Source organism: Myiozetetes cayanensis, unplaced genomic scaffold (assembly GCF_022539395.1).
Source record: "Myiozetetes cayanensis isolate MyiCay16 unplaced genomic scaffold, myiCay2020 scf21, whole genome shotgun sequence".
In the NCBI taxonomy this organism is placed as follows: domain Eukaryota; kingdom Metazoa; phylum Chordata; class Aves; order Passeriformes; family Tyrannidae; genus Myiozetetes; species Myiozetetes cayanensis.
The window spans coordinates 13,624,018-13,643,983 of record NW_026087423.1 but is presented as its reverse complement, the minus strand read 5'-3'; the positions used below and the strand labels follow the sequence as shown (position 1 = coordinate 13,643,983).

Here is a 19,966-nt window from a genome sequence, read left to right as displayed (position 1 = left end):
ACAGGGAGTGACCTCTCACAGTGGCACAGGCACCAGAGCTGGGATTAGGGCTCTATTCACTGACTCCAGACACAGACAGTCCCTTCCCACGGCCACCGAGATCCACAGGTATTGTAAGGAACAAAGCAATGTGGACAGTCTGTACCAATTCATCAGGTTAAAACCTAAAATCCTTACTCAGGTGAACTCTAGCTCAGAAGCAATTGCATTTCAATAAAGTCTGTCCCATTTGGTACTAGTACTTTACTTTCTCCAAGAACCCCTTCGGTTTAAAAGACAGAGAAGACAGTGTTATGTATATCACTTTTAAATATATGACTCAAAGTTACACATTATTAATATTTTTAGGTTAAGAAATATCCCCCAAAATTCAAGCTTAATTACTAATAGTATGTGCCATTTGTCTAGTAGGATTCCTATTCAATACACCATAAGTATTTGGATAAGCCAAGTTTCTGGAGAGCAGTTTAGTCCAAGAAATCTGAAAGGGATCACTATAACTCCACTGCAAACAGGAATGACATTTACAAGGCAAATATTACCTGAATATCAAATAAAAAAATTAATCTTCATTTTAACATTTAAGGCTAAGCTTATACTTTAGACACAAACCCATAATTGTTCTTTCATGCCAGTGTGCTTACATAAATCTGCCTCCATTTTACACAAGCACGTACAGAGCATTAGTTAAATATGCTCATCTCCAAGCTTATGAGCATATGCTTACACATTAAACATGTTAAACAATTAAACTGTTAAAATGTGAGGGCTATTTATAAAAACCTGGTTCCACATTTAACAGGTTGAGTACTGATGATGGTTAATTCCCAGTTTCTGGTCCTGACTGCTTCCTGTGTCAGTCCCTTTCTCTATGTTTGAATGAGTAACACTAACTAATATTTAGCACATGGAGAGAAACAACCCCGAAAGCACCAGAGGAGAGTCACAGTTTATACACGTATCTTCAGGCCTGGCTCCTCTCATCCACGAGAAACTACTCCTGACCAAAAATGTAGTGAAAAATGCAAAACTGTTTCACCACATTAATTCGAAACTTGGAACAATTCTGCTGCCCCTGAACTTGAACTGCAGCCTTTGTGTGCTGAACAGCCCCCATCGTGCCAGGCTGCCCTGCTGGCACGCCCTGAAGTGCCAGTCTTTCGGCAGATAATCACATTATGTTGTGTTCTGACCAAATTCATTAGGAAAACTTTTACCAACCCATTATCTCAAACCAGAAGAATCTAGATCAAAATATAACCGATTTTACAGCACAATAAAACTGTTATAAATATTTAAACGCTAATTAAAAGGCCTCTTTCGTTAAAAGTAAATAAATAATTGAAAGCTACGTCTTCTTATAAATGCTATTGAGTGGAACCGCATTTATTGCGTCCTCCTCAGCAAACCAGAGAGATGGAGGAGAGGGCGAAGAGAAGCCCTCAGTAGTCATTTGAGAAGATGGAGGGTTGCTAGACTTTTAATCATTTGCCTAAATTAAGTCACACTGAGTGCTCCTGGTGACAAAGCATTACTGCCTGAATGCCTTTGTTAAATCCACTGACACTGGCTATTGGATGTACTTCACACACGTGTACTGGATGGACACTGCATCCAAAGGGAGAGAAAATACTTCTTCAGGAAATCCTACATCAACGCCCAATTTCTTAGAAAATACAGTTATATCGTAATGTGTTGTTTTCTTTCTAAAATATGCTAAAAAGGTAAATAGCTGTAATTGTCTGACAGGTGCATTTTCTGTGTTTGATCAGGTATGACACCTGTGCAGAACAAACACCGAACGCAGAGTACCGAACACTTTCCCTTGTCTCCATTTCAGCTGCACAGCAAGAACGGCATAAGAAGGAATCAAAGAATTCATATTAATATAATTGACAGCAAGGAACCAATCCACTAGCAGGACAGTCATCAATATTGATTTCATGTATTTTTCAGTACTATAATCAGATTCTCCATCTGTAACCCAAACTTTAGAAGTATGATAATTTACGGAAAGGAGATTAATTTAGGCATTTTGAGTCAAAGATGTGTTTCATAGCTTCATCCCAATCCTGTACATTGTTAGGATCCCTTTCCCCTTTGAAGACTTAGTGAATGATTGAAGCTTCTACTTTCTGAGAAACAGATAACACAAGACTAGTAATCTGACTCTAAGCCACTGGATAAAGGCAGTTTGTTTCCTCTTAGCCCATCTGTCAACACCTCTTCAGTAATTAGTCCTAATTATTACAAAGGGCTAGCCTCCCATTCGCATTATTAAATCAGAAATAGTATCATAGCCAGGTATCTTTCAACGCCTCCAGACTGGCGACCTTCGATTTCATTGAATCTTCTATCAGTATCCGCCTGTGCAAGAGCCTCGGCAGTAATTTTAGCATCAGCTTCAAAGATGCAGATCCCACAGTGGAATTCCAGGGATGCATTCATATACACACCCACATCATGTGACAGGAGAGCAAGCAACACAATTGACCTTTGCATTGTTCTCTAAACTCCCGTGCTATAAACCACACATTTCTGTTTTACACAGTACAACTGGGTTCTGCCTGCATGCTCAGAAGTGCTCCTTTGAACTCACTGCTGATAGGAAGAATAGTGAAACCGTGTCTGTAAAGATGAAGGTCAAATCTTTGTTAAGAAAACAATACATGTGAAACTTTTTTCAGATCAAGATAAATTTGCTAGAAGTAAATAGTAACTAAAAATATGCATAAATGTACTTAAGTGTGAAGAGTTAAAAGGTTTCTTTTGTTTATTTTTGCCATATGGTTGAAGTACTTCCCAAAAAAAGTGGCAAACAAAAAGGATGATGACATCGAATTGTCACGGAACCAAAGCTCAATTAGCTGAGGCTTTAGTCAGACAGTTTTAAGCTCTTCCTTTGTGTTAACATTTATTTAACTGAAACAAGAGAAAAAAAGATATTGCTATGAACCAAACACTCCATTTCTTTTGATTAAAAGCCAGAAGTGTTTCCCTGTCGCACAGGGGGGATTTGTTTATGCTGGGTTTCTCAAAGCCAGCACAGCACCAGCAGTTTCCTCAGGCACAGGGAGCCAGCCCGGGCTGCACTCAGATGCTTTGTCCCTGCTAAAAGCTCGTGCACAGAGCGTGGGAGCTACACAGATGTTCAGAAGTCTCCATGTTCTCTGATTAAAACAAAGAATGCTTTTGCTGATGTGCTTAATGTTACAAAAAAAATAAAGCAAACAGAAGACATTTTTTTTACAAGAAAAAAGCCAAACACATTTTAAAGAACTTTTCTGTGTCCTATATTAAAGTGAAATAGTGATTCTTTCTAGCCCTTCACAGGTTTCCTGTAAATGCTGCAGATGCAGTGAAGAGCCAGCTGTGACAGCAGAGCAGCAGCCCAGAGCCCTGGGGTGTGACTGGGCCATCCATCTGGGGCTGGCACTGCACAGAACAGGGTGCCTGGGGAGGATCCCCAACCTGCAGGGATGTCACCCAGCTCTGGGGAGTCACCAAAGCCCAGTGCCTGGAACAGGGACCATGAGCCAAACTGTGGGCCCCTGATCTGAGGATGTGGTTGGCCCCAAGTCCCTGCTCTGTGTCACTGGCTCAACATGGCCCATTTGGAACTGGCACAAAGACATCTCAGTAGCACACAGTACTGGAGCATGAAGAAACTGCTCTGATCCTGCTCCCTGCATACTTGTCCTGCATACCTTCCTGCTGGAGCACTCATGGCACCATACAGCTTCACTGCACCTGGAGAGCTGTTCCCTTCTGAGATAACTAAAACTCACTGCCAAGAAAAATAAACACACAAACTTAAAATTCATTTTCCAAGTTGTACGTTTTCCAAATAAATGCCATGTTAGTAACATGCACAGTAACAGGCAGGCATTTGACTATCAGTGGATCAGACTTTAAGTACATTAATATTTCAGGTATCAACAATGCACTATTAACATCCTTGCTACCATTTTTTTTCTTTATTATCCTTATGAGAATTCAGTGCACTAACAATAGAAATCTTTCAAAGTAAAACATTGTATGGTACTGTACTGCAAACAGAAATGCCCTGCAGGGTCAGACAGCTGGTCCCTCGAGCCTGGCACCCATTTCCAGCACTGCCATGCCACTTAGAGATGCTGTTCAGGGAAAAGACAGCAGCCTGTCTGCTTTTGCAGTCCTCTCCCCCCAGACCCCTTCCTGCACAATTGCTGCATTAATGATGTTACAGGGCACATAATTTCGCTGTCCATTTGCAGTCCTGCTGTCTATGGAATTGTCTAATTCCTTTTGAAGATTACAGTTTAACCTGAAAGGTCTTTGCTATGTTCCTTTTTCAAGTCTGCAAGTACTAGTTTCAGGGAATAAGTCTCTGCCAAAATATATTATACCTACTATGGCAATAAATTCTTCATGGATGAGGTTTTACACATAAATTACCTTCATTTGCAGTCTGAATGCTCTTCTAAATTTTATGGGATAATATGAATTATGAGCACTCATGTATTTCTTGCAGGTATAACGTGAGAGATTTTTTCTATTACTTGCAAGAGATTATGCGAGTTGTACTCTACACCTCTCTCCCCCCACCTGTGTTGAACAAATGTGGTAACACAGACCAGTCAATTGCTTATGAGAAGTGCACAGTCTCTATAAAGATATGTATGTATTAATTAGTCTAACTGGGATTAAATGTGAATCACATGGGTAAACAAAAGGATTAAAAATATCAGAAAGGTTTTTTCTAAACATCAGAATTTTAGATCTCTCGATCTGTTATTTCTTGGTTTAGTTATTGGTTCATTTATGGTTTGGTAAAATAATTCCTTTTAAATAAATGGTACCTTTAAAGATCACAATTTATATTTATTTGAAGCTACCATTGTAATCTTTAGAGAACTTGGCTGGATTTCAGAGGCTGGGCTTTAGGTATTTTGCTGGTTCTGCTGAACTTTTAAAACCCTTGAGATCTGGGAACAGAATGAGTCTGTTCATTGTTATTATCAGTCTCCCAGTAAATACTGTTTGATGCACTGGAACTTAAATCCTGCCATTCTTCATATACCTGTTGAACACTGGGTGCTTTGGACTCAGTTCATACACAACAACTTGCAAAGCTGCAGGCTTCCACGGGAGCTCTAATTTCAGGAATCATCAGAAATGTGAACTGGCAAACAGTACCTGGACCCCAATTCTACCAACTGCTCTACCCTCACTATCTGAAACAGCTTGGTAGTTTCAAAGGCTTCACAAGGACAGGTCCAGGATCAGTCATTCTGCTGACAGGACACACTGTTGGCTGGCTGTATTAACCAGCACCGGCACTTCAAACTGCACCTACTCCCAGCCACGAAAAGCGAAAGGCAGCAGGAATGCTGCACGTGGCATGGGAACGCCTGCCCTGCTCCCACAGCAGCGGGACAAGGATCGGGCGAGAAGGCTCATAACAAGATCAGACAAAAGAGAAAACACTGAATCATATTAAAGTAATTACCAGAAAATAAGGCTTCTGCAAAATATTTGCAATCAGCTCGCTGGAGCCTTCAGGCTCAGTCTTGCATGGGGCTGCCTGTAGCAGCACCACCCCAGGAGGTGCTCCAGGAAGAGCGGCTGACTCAGGCCAGTTCCTCCCTGGCTGCTGCTCCGGCATGAACAAACGGCACCCTGTGCTACTCCCACCTCACTCCAGGCCCATGCTACTCCCACCTTACCCCTGACTCGCCTCTCCTCCCCCTCTGCTTGCCCTACTGCTTATACGACAGCGAGGGGTGGATCAGGCACGCAGACCCCACTGTCTCTCCACCCTTGTCTCTCCTTTCCCATCTCCCCACATCCAAAATGCTGTCCAAAGCAGCCATATGGGACACATTTACTTCCCACTCCTGCCCCGGGGTGCTACCAGGGCCAGGAATAATCTAGCATGGAGATAGCATCAGCATGAAAGAGAAGACAATCCTAGTTAGGAAGAACATATGCCGTCACTAGATAATGATGACCACATTTAATGGGCACTAGCACGAAGGCAGGAATTTCAGAGACTGTCCCCTTACTTTAGAAAAGGGGGGCTAAAATAAAAATGCTCAATTACATCATCAGGCACTGTACGATATTTATGGTATAAAATCACTATAATTAAATGCTAAGTACAGATTTCAATCATTTATTGGAATAATAAAATAAGCAAATGCCTTTAAAATGTTACTTTCATAGAGAGATCACAAAACACAAAAGGAGCTAAAGAGTGACCTGTCAGGACCTAAGCCATCCCATGGTGAGATTTAAGGTGGGAGGATTCTCAGTGTTGCAGTTAAGCTGTTTCCCTCAGATCCACTTTCTTCTGCAAGCTTGTAGCAGAGCTGGTGCATGGGGAAGGAGTGAATTGCTGCCCTGACTGTGGGAGTTACCCCAGCACCTTAGAACTCGACACCTGGGACAAACAAAGGCACATCCAGAGACTGAAACCAGTAAAGATCTGAAGAGTGAGGCAGTTCAACCCACAGTGGTCATGTCTGCACATGCCTCTCCACTGAAGAGCCTGGGCCTTCAGCAGTGTTGGAAAACCCTGCCATATTACATTAAAAAAAAAATTAATTGAAAAAATAGTTTCAAAACATAACCTTTCTTGAGAAATATCATCCAAATCATTGGAAGTAAAGGGTATTCCCAGCAGATATTTTCAATAATCTATCTGTCATGGGGGGGAGCTGCAATATTAAATATTACTAATTCTATTTTGGGGCTAAGCGACAGTCCTGGACACATGGTGATGAAAACATCCAGCAAGCAGCAGTGAAGCTGTGGAACAACCAGGTGCTGCAGTGCCCTCAAGCAGGGTGCAGCACACACTGCCCTGACCAGGGACAGGACTCTGCCAGCCACTGATGGCAAAGTGGCTGTGCCACCTCCCTTTCCTTTCTCCTTGGTGTATTTGATGTGTCTTAGAGGAAAGACCTCCGGCACAGCTCCAAATCTGCAAGGCTCAAGTGCTGTCACTGTGCCAGACTCATCCCTACGAAAAATAACGGGTGCATGAGGAGCTCCTACACTGCCTTCACCTCAGCTGTAATCCTTGCAGAAATTTGGGATGGATGACACTGAAAAATTCTTCACATTTGGCATCACATTAAGAATTTTTCTGCCAAAAAACAGAATGCAGTCCACTTTAATTCATGTTTCTGACAAACTTGTTTTTCTAGGTAGATTTTCAGCTAAACAAAAACTGAGCTGGAAATGTGCAATTCAAACTGAATGTCCTCTAAACTAAATACAGTTGATTATTCCTTGCTTCCTTACGTGCTTCTCCCTTACCGAGAACAAAAGACAACTTGTCGAAGAACACACTTTGAAGCAGGAATAATGACCATACTCAATCCCACAGCTCCATTTTTACTGCAAATAAACCAACCCTGCAGGTCTCCCATCAGCTGCAGCGGTTGGGAGGGAGTGGGAAGAGCGATGTGTTACCCTGCAATGGAGGAAGTACACAGGCCAACTGGAAAAATGGACTATAAAAAGCTTTTCTTACACAAACACAGGAGGAAGCAACCAACACCCTCAATTGTTGAAGGGAAATGATGGAGGCCCAAACACACAACTAGAAAAAAAGATGTAAAAACTCCTGCATGTTTCACATGTTCCCAAGGACATGGGAAACATGTTTCACATGTTTCCAAGAGGAGTTCTGGGATGGGCCGCCCTCCCTCCGGATTCCCAACTGAGAAGCCACGGCTTCCCCGAGGTCTGCACAGACATGGCTCTCAGCAACCTCATTCCCAGACGGCTCCAACCCTCCCACACTCATGGATGTGCTCCCTTTATCACTCTGCCTTACTGTCTGTGTGGGTTTGTGGGTGGCTGCTGATTTTTTCACAGTACGTGTGTCTGTGGGTCTCTCCACAGCTCCCGCTGTGGGAGTTGAAATCCTTGATGTGTCTTGTTTGCAGCTCTACTTCTCCTACCTCCTACCCCTGACGAGGACTCTTTCCCTCTCAAATACTCTCCCCACTTTCTCATGGCAAAACTGGCACCACAGACTGCCAGCTGAGACCTGACGATTTATTCATGTGCAGAGCATCGTGCAGTTCTGCAATGTGAATTAACAAGCAATTCTCCTGTTTCCAGCTGTCATGACACTGCTTTCTTGATATACAAACTCAAGTCCTGATGATAGAAACTTGCACTTCAAGGAGAGGCAAGTAGAAATTCCCCATCAATGAACAGGTTGTGCTCTGCTTCTGGGTAAGCGTTACAATATCTTTTTCGCATCACACCTACTCGACTAAATATACAAAACACTGTGCAAGTGATAGCTTTGTCAGCCACCAGCTAATCAAATGAAAAATTATTAGGCTTAGGAAAATAATAAAAGCAGAAGGCAGCTGTGCGTTGGTTGGATGAAAACCCCAGTGTCTCCCATGTTAGCTCATGTGTATTTCCATTTCTGGGAAGAAAATAATGGCAGTTTCTCCACCCTTTCTCATGTGAGCCATAAAACAGATTTATTACCTAGGATATATTCTGTGTTTTCTCCTGAGGAAAAAAGAAAGTGGAGGAACAAGTTCATTTTTTTCCCCTTCTACAACAAGGATTTTCTTTATAATAAACACAGACCTTAATTTTGGTATCATATGGCCATTCTATTTAATGCTCTGGTCACACTTTTTGCTTTTCTAAATCTTGAATTGTTGCATTTTCATTTCAGTGGGGAATCTACAGCTGCTCCAGCTGTTTGAGTGCAAAAAGTCTGTCCTAAGATTCCTATCTGGTATGTTTTAAAGCAAAATCCTTCTCTCCCCTAAATCAAATAAATTTAGCATCTACTGAAAAAACTACAGAATAACTAAAACAAAAAGAAAAGCTAAACATAAGTCTATGTTTCTTTTCAAATAGTTTTTGCTCAGCTTTACCTTACACCCAGCAGCTCTGGGAAACCTAGGCTGCAGATTCAGAGGTTTAGGACAGGGTTGCACCTCATCTGGGAAGGTTTTCCTGTACAAATAACTATTTTTTGACTGTAACAGTCACCTTCTGACCTTTAAAAATAAATCACGAAAGAGAAGATTTGCTGACTAGAAGATTTTTAACTCCTATGACTCAAATTTGCTCACAGTATGATGTTACAGTTCTAAAGACCTGTGCTGGTAAATCCATTTATAGAAAAGGTGATTTCCCCTATAACTTTCACTTTGGAGGTGCAGAAGGCCCTGATTCATGCTTTAAACACTCCTGAATCACGCAATAGCTGGACTGCCCAGGTGAGTGCTGTGGAGACTCTGCAGGTAAGATATGCCTTCTGTGAGTGACAGCTCCTGTTGACTGCAGTGTCTGCAGCCCGAACATGCTCTACCATCGACCCCCGCTAACCCTCTCCTACTGTGGATGAGTCACTTCCCTCAGCACTGCAAACCTGCCATCTCCCAAAGCTGCAGCTCTTCCAAGCAACCCTGTGACATACGAGCGTTTACACCAAGCCATAAATGCCACTGAGACAGTTTCTGAAATGACGAGCTACGCCATCATTAGCTGCATATAATTAAAATGTACCACAGGAAGTGCATTCATTACCCTTGGGAAATTATTTTTACTGCTTATGAACAGAAAAAAAGAGCATTTTTAATCATACAGCTGTGCCAGCACAGAGCTGAAAAGGAAGCTGGTTTGCTTGGGCAAAAATTGTGCAGGTCTTTTTGTAGATTTGTTTCTTTCTCGTCCCTGGGTGATCGCTGACACTGCTCCACAGAGACAGTAACATGGAGATAACACCCCAGGAGCTAAAGTCCTTTTCAAGCCATTCCTCATTTGAAACCCCTCATTTGTACTACCAAGAATATTCTAGAGAGTATAAGTCCATCCACACAGATATTTTGGGGACCAAAACACTGTTCCTGCCCCAAAACTCACCTTTCCTTTATAAAGACACAGCACAAACATGTAATCCTGCACTGAGATTCTGAGTTTGGACACCACTAAAGTGTCAGCATTACGACTCAAAGGAGGAGTCCAAAAAGACAAGATCAACCTTTTTCTTTAAATCACTACTAAGTTTGTCTTCACAGCCTCAGAAATCTCCCTACCACACACCCACAGTCCAACACAGCTGCAGCACAGCAGTTTATTGCAGAGGAGCAACAATAGTAGCTATTTCCCCAATGAAGACAGCGTTTCATAGAATGTAATTTTGAAAAGTCAGAATCTTCAGTGTTAAATCTCCCATATGAGCTAATCAGCAATGACTGGCTGACAATTATTACTGATCCAGTGAAACAGGACTGTTTTGCAGAGAAATAGAACTCAAATTAAAATGAAATGCATACAAACACAAAGCATAACACAGTCCCATGTACTACGTGACACAGGGCCAAAAAAAGGTGTCTGTTTAGAATGTAAGAACAGACATGGGTCAGTAGTTCAGCATTTCTTTGCAAAAAGAAACCCCCAGTACTGCAAAGTGGTCAGCAGGGTCAGAAAAGCGTAGTGTAGTCAGGCAACAGTTCTGCTCCCCAGTACCTTACAATTCCAACACTGCCATTCTAAGGCTTACAAGTAAGTCTCCACACAAGTTAACCAAAATCAGACAATCTATCTGATATTAGAACCTGGCATCTCTTCCAGTGCATGCACCAACATAATCTCCATCTGCACAATCTTTATAACTGATAATGACATACCCAAGCCAGAACAAACAGAGTTAGATTTCCTGATTGCAGGATATCTTTGAAACAAGAAAAAACTAATTTACCTGTAAAAGCAATAAAATGTTAATAGGAATCATTAAAAAAACAAGAAGTTATTCTGGTAGGGCTTTTTAAAATTTAGTACTTTAGTTAAAAATAAAATTCTAAAAAATCTTTGTACTCCCTGTAATTTATGAAGGAAAATTATTAATGAAACGCGTCCCAGTCATGGAGCCCTCTCTAAAAGCCTCACAGAAATGCTACTAAAATGGGGGGTTAGTGGAAGGAGCTTGAAAAGAGACCATGCTAAAACGTATGGAGAAATGCTCCTCAAAACAACTGCCAGAGAAGTCACGCACAGATTTCCATCTCGTGTCGCCTGTTTTTTCCAGAGCACACCCCAGCTCTGCTTTTTACCTTGTTCATTTCAAAACGAAGCTGCTGAATCTGCAAGCTGGATTATTTCCTACTCTGAAGTGGCATTTAAAGGAGTGTACGGGCCATGTCCGTGCTTTCAAACAGAACAGTGGAAGACGAACACGCAGTACAAGACCGCGGGTGTCGGGAATCGGTGTGCGGGTGCCGGCCACGCGCTGCGGAGCGCACTGACAGCAGCAGCGCGGGGTGGGCACCGCGCCCGTGCCCCACCTGTGCCCGACCTGTGCCCGACCTGTGCCCGGCCAGACCCGTGCCCGACCTGTGCCCGACCCGTGCCCCACCTGTGCCCGACCTGTGCCCGACCTGTGCCCGACCTGTGCCCGGCCAGACCTGTGCCCGGCCAGACCCGTGCCCGACCTGCGCCGCCAGGGGGCGATGGCGCGCGAGCCGCCCCCACCTGGGCACACCTGAGCAACAACTCGCGTGGGCAGCCACGAGGGCTCTGAGGGCTGTGCGGGGCCATGAGGGGCTGTGCGGGGCCATGAGGGGCTGTGCGGGGCTCTGAGGGCTGTGCGGGGCCGTGAGGACTGTGAGGGGCCATGAGGAGCTGTGCAAGGTTCTGAGGGCTGTGCGGGGCCGTGAGGGCTCTGAGGGGCTGTGCAGGGCTGTGAGGGGGGTGCAGGGCTGTGAGGGGCTGTGCAGGGCTCTGAGGGCTGTGCAGGGCTCTGAGGGCTGTGCAGGGCTCTGAGGGCTGTGCAGGGCTGTGAGGGGGGTGCAGGGTGTGACGCTGCCCCCGTTGCCGTGGCGACGCCCCACACGTGCGCACAACGCCCCCGCCCCCTCCGGCCCGTGGCGCGGCCCCGCGGCGGTGACAGCGCAGCCATCCCGGCCCCGTGGCCAAGCCAGGGAGGCCCCCGCGGCGGCGCGGCCCGGCCCGGCCCGGTCCGTCCCCTCGCCCCTCACCTTTCCCGCTCCTCCCGCTCACCGAGCGCCAGCGGGCCGGGAGAGGCCCAGCGATGATTCGGCGATCCCCGCGGGAACCAGGCGGACGCCGAGGAGCGCCGAGCCCCGCGTATGACGTCACCGGGGCGGCGGGAGGCGCGCACGCGCCGTGTGGGCCCGGCCGGCCCGGGATCCGTGAGGGGATCCAGTGAGGGGAGATCCCAGACAGGGGATCCCAGTGAGGGCATCCTGCACAGGGGATCCCAGTGAGGGGATCCTGCACAGGGGATCCAGTGAGGAGACTCCAGTCGGGACCCGCTCAGGGCCGGGGTTCATTCTGCGATAAAGACCCAAGTCGTGCAGTGCCACAGGGCTACACAAAGTCTTCCAGGGGCTGTGGTGCAGGAGAGCTGCTGTAAGCAAAGGGAAGGCAGTGCAGGCACGTACACAACACACACTTCCCCCCTAAGAGGCCCCTGTTGCTCTCCAGCCACACCACGACTTGCTCAAAGAAAGCAAATAAACCATCCTTTGCTTGCGGCACCTGTCTAGGAGTTAAAAGCTCTTGGCATTTCTGTATTTTCTCAGAAGGCTGTCTTGCTATAATTCCGCCTAGAAAGCTTGATACCTCTTAAAAATTATTGCTTTCCAGTTTTCCTATAATTTTTGCCTATGGAGGCAAAGAGTCAGTGAAAGCTAAATTAAACCTAGAGTACCACAGTGCTGTTAGATGAGCCTGCCCTGTTCCACTTCTATTGATGCACACAAGGGCCTGGAGACTTTCTGTGAGTTTGGGAAGTCATTCTGCAGCTTACTTTTCTACTCCTATCCAACTTGCCGTCAGCAGGAACACCGATTCCTAAATCCCTGCTCTAAAGGGCTTCCCATGGCATTCAGTGTTCTAAGAGCACAGCACACTGAGGAGGTCGTGCCCCTCATCATTAGGACTGTCCCAAGCACTGAGAAACACCTTCAGGACTGTAGAATGCACAACTACAGCCCCACGGCTCCCTGCACGTTTTGCTGAGATGATTTGAATTAAGAGACTGAGAGCAGCAGATCATTGCTATAAATTGCTGTGCATAATGAAACCACATGTGCAGTGTGCTTCAGGTCTTTAATTTGTTAGGGGCTGGGTGTTTATTAGAGTATGGTACAGTTCTTATTCCCTACAGTCGCCTGGAAAATGAAATACCCCTTTCCCAACGCAAAGATAATGAGTTGTGTGGCAAGATAAGGTGGTTACCAGAATTCAGGAATGACAGAATCCAATTAATTTAACATGAATTAATGCAAGATCGAATTTATTACAGTTGGATGCAATTTGTAATTGAGAGTTCCATTACAGCACGTTTTTACATGTTATCTCCCATCAGTAAGAGATCTCGAAAGAGCAAATTCTCCATTTTGAACAGCAGCAATGTATTTCTTATATCATAAATAACTCTTTCCTGACACATTTGCTGGGAGGAACTCGAGGACCCAACAGCCCAGTTGTGCACCAGGGGCTGAGCTCTTGCTCTTTCTCACAGGGACCATGACTGAGGCTTAAACTGAAACCTGGGCTTCACTTGTTTTGGCTGCTTTGCTGGGCTGCCCCTGCCTTGTCACTTCTTCACCTCTGTCCCATTTGCCACTCTCCTGGGGGATCACCTCTCTTCTTTTTTTGGGTGGGAGGGGTGAAATCGGCCCTCTAGTCAAATAAACCTTTCAACCTCCTCCCTTCAAAATAAACACTTTTATTGTGGACAGTCCAAGCTCCTTAGGCAAAGCTTTAGGTCTCAAATCCAAAAGATACACTGTGTCCTTTTAATAATTTTATAGTGGAAACTCTTTATTTGCCCATTCCTGTGGTGCTGTGGAGGTTTTCAGTGATTCTGGTGTAGGTTTCGGGATTAGGTGAAACCAGAGTGCCTTAAACCTCTTTAGAGGCTCGGGATTAGGTCTGCATCAGGCCTAATACAGCCTTTCTGTGCAAGGCTTAATGAAATGGCAGCAGTATTTGTTGTGCACTGATTCACAGGTGTTTGGCAAAATACCAGAAAACATAAAGGAACCACTGGAAGAATCCTGAAGGCAAAGCCATGGAAACATGAGTATTAGCTAAGTACTGCAGTATCACTTGCAACTGTGGGGTCTTTTAGGCTGCTCCTAAGTGACTTTAAGCATGGATATAATTTTTATGTGTCTCTTTCACATGAATGCAAGCAAATTGAAGATCTGTCGTGCAAATGGATCATGGATTTTTATTTGGGTATCACATTCTGGCAATTGCTGCCTGTTTTATAGCAAATGGATATTAAAGTTCGTCAAACAGCTGATATCACTGAAACTCCATTGTTTTATTGTACACATCAATTCTGCTCCTTCTCTGGAGTCTGCACTGCCCTGGCAGAATATGTTGGATCATGAGGAGATAAACAATAGATTTATGCCTAGCATTTAAACCACCCCGCCTGGCCCAGGAGGCAGAGGATTTGCCTCCCTGATGACCATGGGCTAATTGGAAGAGATAATTTCATTGTGTAGGCTGTCTACTGTGAGGCTTTTTAGCACTTCTCAGTCACTTTGGTGGTGCTGTTTCCCCTCTCTGTGCTCAGAGGAACTGCCTGAGCTGAGCAGAGTTCAGCAAGCAGAAGGAAGAGCAGCTCAGCACTACAGTCTCAGGATCTCTGCAAACTGCAGCAGCTGCTTTGGCTGCCTTTGTAGGGAAAAGCTGATGCCTGGCTCAGTGAAGCTGGGCTCAAAAGAAGCTGGCATGGAGTGATGGGGTGCAAAGCACAGAGCCCACTGGGTCAGCTCCTACAGCTGTCCAAAACCTGTCACTACCTGAGCATAACTATGTCCTCGTGCCAAAGCATTCCTTTCACTGATTCTGTGCCTGTCAGCCCTCTCCAGAAAGTGTATTTTGAAAGCATTTATCTCCCCAGACACACAGATTTCAGTTTCAATTGTAGACTTGCCTGTATTCAGGAAGTCAACTGCATCTCCAAATTTTAGGGCTTTTCTTCCATGCCAACAATCAGTTCTCTTGCAGGCAAGCTTTTCTGCATTCCTATGGCAAGTGTTCAGATCAGCAGTGCACACAGCCAGCTCCTGTCTTCTCGTGTCTGCTTGCAAAAGTGAAACAGAAATAGTTAAGTTTCAAAGAATATGTCTCCTCTAATCAGATGAGCTGCAAAAGAAGGAGGGAGGCTAACTAGAAGGATTTAATAATCTTAGACTCTGTATAAAACATTATTTATGGCTTAAGAGCTACACAAGTCTTGAGCTCTAAATGTAAGTCCTTTCCCTCTTTAATGGTGCATGTAAGGAAGAACAAGAGAGAAATGTTCCAGTCAAGGACAAAATCATAAAATAATGAGCAGAAGAAGAATGAAATGAAAATATTAGGGGCCAAGGGAGGCTGAGTGGGAGTTTGTCTTCATACATGATTGATCTAAACTTGAAAAGGAAAAAAAAGACTCCTCATCATTAAACGAGCTGGTTATTTGAGCATAAATAACAGTCTCATGTCAAATATGTTATTTCCAATGGAGTCTTTTTGCTACAAAACCGCAGCATTCTCAGCTCTAATCTCCTCAGATAAAACAATAGGGCTGGTGGCTGTGAATCAGCACTTTGAAACCAACCTCTGAGAACAGCAACACGTTCAGGGTGAGGAGACACGGAGGAGACAAAGAGCTGCTGTTCATAGAGCGCTGCAGAGCGAGCCCCACCTCGCCTGCCTGGAGATGAGCTCTAACACCCCAGAGCTGTTCTTCTCTCTGGGGGCAACGTCCAGCTCAAGGGACTGGGGCTAATCACGTACCCGTGTGTGTAGTCCTAATCACGTACCCGTGTGTGTAGTCCTAATCACGTACCCGTGTGTGTAGTCCTAATCATGTACCTGTGTATGTAGTCCTAATCATGTACCCGTGTGTGTAGTCCTAATCATGTACCTGTGTGTGTAGTCCTAGCCATGTACCTGTGTATGTAGTCCTAATCATGTACCCGTGTGTGTAGTCCTAATCATGTACCTGTGTATGTAGTCCTAATCATGTACCCGTGTGTGTAGTCCTAATCACGTACCCGTGTGTGTAGTCCTAATCATGTACCTGTGTGTGTAGTCCTAATCACGTACCCGTGTGTGTAGTCCTAATCATGTACCTGTGTGTGTAGTCCTAATCACGTACCCGTGTGTGTAGTCCTAGCCATGTACCCGTGTGTGTAGTCCCACAGCAGGCTGAGCTGTCACTGGAGGCAGGGGCAGTGAAACACCAAATCCTCGGGGATGCTTGGGCTGTGAGGTTCCTGAGGAAGGGCGGTGAGAACCGACAGCCGGGCTCTCTGTGCCAAAAGGAGCTCTCCTCCTTTCCCAACCCATCTGCAGCCCCATGGCCATGTCCCCTCCCTTGGCTGGCCCCAGCACTCACCTGAGGAGCGTCAGGGCTGATGCAAGGCAAGAGCATGGTGCCAGGAGAGGAGAGGGCCTGGCAGGGAGAGCCCTCCCACTGGCAGAGACCTGCCCTGAGCGGTGGCACCGAAAGGATCGCGCCAGCCGGGACACAAAGGTTTCCCTCCAGCAAATGACATCTCACCTTAGGCAGGAAGCTCATTTCCCTCCACAACCACTGAGGAAAAACAGTAACATAACACACTTAAACAACAAGCTTTGAAATCCAGAAATGCCATCCCATGGGAAGTGGAAGAAGACTTTGGTCTCAGCACAGCCCCCAAGCTGTTCTCAGACTAGAAAGACCTGCACTGGTGGTGGGGGACGTCTCGTGGCAGCGAGACCTGGAGCAGGACCAAAGGAGGAAACACTGTGGCATTTGCATGCTCCTATGGGCTTTAGGGGCATTGTCTGTAACTCAAGAAAAGTCCTGATCTTTTTGAGCCCCTCTCAAAAACAGAGAAATGAACTGTGCATTGTTCTTCTCAAAGGGATCACTGTAAAATGGCCTTTGGACATGGTCTGGAGGCATCAGCTGCACAGCCACCCCACCAGCGCTACCCTCGAAGAGAGAGACGTTGACAGGATGCCAAATCCAAGCCCTCTGACAGAAAAGGGCAAACCTTTATCTGGGTCCAGCTGCAGAAGCCCATGCTTTTGTTAAGTCTGAACAAAAATCTTTGATCCAAACATACCCACTTTTTAGGGATTCCAAACTGAAGTGAAAACACAGCAGTTCCACCCTAGCTTGAAACACAGCCTCCCATCTTTGATTTCTGAGGACAGATCATTTTTCTTGGGGCGAGGCACGTGGGCAGCAACAGACACCTCCTGTCTGGTTCAGACAGGCCAACCAAAAGGCTTAAGTGGACACACACACCACCACCAGCATGTGATGGGATTTAGTGTGAGGAAACCAAACCCCCTGCCCCACCTCCTGGGCTTATCCTTTAAAGAGCAGTCCTGTGCTCACAGCTGGAGTTTATGTGAGTCCTGCCTTATTAATTAACTGAAGCCAGTGCCTTTTCCCCCTGAATTCCAACAGAAGCAATTAGAAAGCAGATACCTCACACATAACAGCTGGTTCTTTTAACCCCCTCCCCCAGCCAACTCATGTCCCCCTTTTCCATCCTTTCATGTAATGGAGAGGGAGAGTAAAATGAAGGTGGCAAAAGCAGGGGCACCAGATAACCACGGCCTTATAAAATCATCCAGTGTAATGCTGAGAGTGGGGGGCTGTTGTTGAGCCCACACTTCTGAGCAGGGAATCGTTACATTCACCTAACAGATGGGAAAACAAGCCTTGGCTGTCTACTGTGTCCTCCTGAAAAGGGGATCTGTATCAAAGTAGCAGCATATTTTCTCCACTGAAGGCTGTTGATGTCATTAGAGCGAGTCTCGTTTTTATTTAACACCAGAGTTAAGAGTCACATAAAATTGGCACAGGTGAAGAACCAGGCCCATTAACTTGTGCAACGTGACTCTCTGGGAATTTCTGAATGTTTGTGCACCTCCAATTTATTTATGCTTGGGCAAAGCAGCCCAGAGCCTTTCCTCCCTGCTTCTCAGCATGAATACAGCCTCAATCCTGCCATCAGACCTGTCAAAAATCCACTCAATCCACTGAATTTCCCTCACTCCCAGGAAAGATCCAAGTACAGGAAGGGCAGTGCTGTCCCTCACTGTATTCCATGGGAGATGCTATGGACATAAAATTAAACCAATGGCTGAAAACATCCACCCTAACACTGAAAGTGAAATCTGCCCTGGCCAAACTACCTTGAGTGCATGTTCTGCTCCCAAACAGGTACTCTTGAGGCTGGATCTTCACTGAAGGCACGTAGAGCTTTTCAGAGGGAAACCAAGTCCAGGGGAATGGAGATTAATTTGCCTCTGCAGGGAAGTAATTTCAGTGTGTTTGAGGCAAAGGGGTCACAACATTTCTTTTCTGAGCATGGCTGGCATTTAATGTAGAATTTATAGGTAAGATAGAGATCTGGTCCCCCACAGGGCATCTGCTCATGGCATGCAGGACTAATAACCAAAGTGTGGACAGCCAAAGTAGCCCAGTGCTGTGAGGTTTTCCTGCTAATGATTTCCCCCTGGTCCTGAAGTCAGGCAGCACTGGGAGGACATCCTCACTTATGTCATGGGCAAGATTTAGGTCCAGCCATAAACTTCCCATTTCTGCCCTCAAAGAGGTAGCTGTCAGAGGCTGCTATTGCACCAGCCACCCAGATGTTTGCCATCTTTAGTACAAATTTTCGTGAATCTTACAACACCTCCACACTCTACAGCAACCTGACGATGTAGCTATCTAATACTTGCATTACAGACATGGGGAACAAGTTAGGAGGGATTAAATGCTCTGCCCAGCTTCCCACACGACAACACAGGTGTGGCTAGAAACCAAAACTGCAAGCTTCCAATTTCTGCTGCATTCTACTAATCTCTTTATACGCTTTTTTCTAAAAAGAAAAGAAAAAAGTAAAACATCATCATTTCTGTAACATGTTTGTTGGTAACTGGTATGGGTACTGCTAACCAAACATGAAGATCAGCGTATTTTAAGAACTGTTACAGCTGACTAGTCCGCTGAACCTCGTTTTTTTTCCTTCTGGACCTTTCTAGAAGAAGAAAAATAGAAGGGAAGGGCATCCTTTTATAACTGCAAAGGCTCCAGCTAATGAGAGCAGAAATCACATTTCATATTTTGGCAGTTAGTGGTAAACACTATTATTAAAGCTATAATAAGACCAGCTAATGCTGTATGAAATATTAGTGATGTCTGAACACAAAGTAGAGTCCCCATCTCTTTAGTTAAAATTACAAAATGATTAACAGCCCAATTAAAAACATTTTTGTTTTTGACATGATAAATTATCCTTTATCTTCCTATCTGTGGATATAATTGATTATTTTATCCGTTTGCTGTTGGCTGTCATTAAAAAAGACAGATACCATGGCTTTCTGGCCTCTCTCCCGCTGAGAGAAAGAACAAATCCTGCTATTAACGACAGACAGGATCATTATGAAAAAATTCCATTTGCCACTAGGCAACATAGCCCAGTTCCAGTAATTATTGTATTAGTCAAGCCGTTGAGAAGTTCCATAAAATTGAGAGAGTTTTTAAGGAGCATCCAACATTATTTGGCAACTTTTGTGATGTAACAATTAAAACCATGCTCCAGGCCCCAAAATGTGCAGGAGATTGCCAAAATCAGATAAAACCTTAGAGGGCCCCTGACTCGCAAAGGAAAAAAAAAATCAAACTGTTTACTTTTAGGATCAGACATTCATCAACGTTTGGCTTTTGTTTCAGCCGTGTCAGATAATAACAGCACCACGTTTTCAGTCAGCTTCTAACACAACTCCCCAGCATTCGAGGTCAGCATTCAGGGCTGACAACAGCCTCTCCTCAGGAGAGGGAATCTTATGGCAGCTGATGCTACCAGCTTTTCTTGGCAGATCAGATACCTGGGAGCACTCAGCAGTACCTTCTGCAGTGAATCATGTCTGCTATCCACCAGTAAGCATCGGG

General features: G+C 45.1%; 1 protein-coding gene across 49 annotated transcripts in view; it reads right to left on the bottom strand.

Moving 5' to 3' along the window:
• GNB1L (G protein subunit beta 1 like) overlaps positions 1-16,399 on the bottom strand; it is a 47,614-nt gene extending 31,215 nt beyond the window's left edge. The window contains exons 1-4 of one of the 49 annotated variants that reach the window (XM_050318064.1): positions 16,192-16,399; positions 16,114-16,139; positions 15,984-16,009; positions 14,954-15,931 (exon numbers count right to left, since the gene is read on the bottom strand). The gene's annotated coding sequence lies outside the window, so the exon portion shown is untranslated. Of the gene's footprint in view, positions 1-12,011; positions 12,135-14,953 lie in introns of those variants that run through there. The other 48 variants (XM_050318063.1, XM_050318034.1, XM_050318040.1 and 45 more) reach the window with 48 other exon arrangements.
• Between the last annotated feature and the right edge of the window lie 3,567 nt (positions 16,400-19,966).